The 320-nt window shown below is 49.4% G+C and overlaps 1 protein-coding gene across 4 annotated transcripts in view; it reads left to right on the top strand.

The window, feature by feature from the left end:
• Positions 1-320, top strand: part of rims1a (regulating synaptic membrane exocytosis 1a) — a 107864-nt gene that overhangs the window by 31605 nt on the left and 75939 nt on the right. The window lies entirely within an intron of this gene.

Raw genomic sequence — 320 nt, 5'->3', positions numbered from 1 at the left:
GGGACCGTTTATATCCATCGTCTTTGGTTTACCCGGATACAAGCGCAGCGCACGGACTGGGACAACGCGGTGATGTAATTGAAGTCACTGACTACGTGAATGATTTGCGTCTGTGTAATCTATTTGAACAACATGGCGGCGTCTACCAGCAGTACGAAGGAGCGTGTGGAGCAACACGCGGCAAAAAAGGCTCGCACACGGTCCTCCAAAGTTTGGGAATACTTTAATCTTGACACCAACAGTGCGTTAGTCTGCAGACTCTGCAAAGTGCATCTGGCATATCACTCTAGCACGACAGTCATGCACGAGCACATAAAGAG

This window comes from Seriola lalandi, unplaced genomic scaffold (genome assembly GCF_002814215.2).
Source record: "Seriola lalandi dorsalis isolate HSWRI2012SDOR001 ecotype SW California unplaced genomic scaffold, Sedor1 jcf7180002054795, whole genome shotgun sequence".
In the NCBI taxonomy this organism is placed as follows: Eukaryota; Metazoa; Chordata; class Actinopteri; order Carangiformes; family Carangidae; genus Seriola; species Seriola lalandi.
The sequence above is the reverse complement of the archived record's forward strand: the minus strand, read 5'-3'. Positions and strand labels throughout refer to the sequence as shown.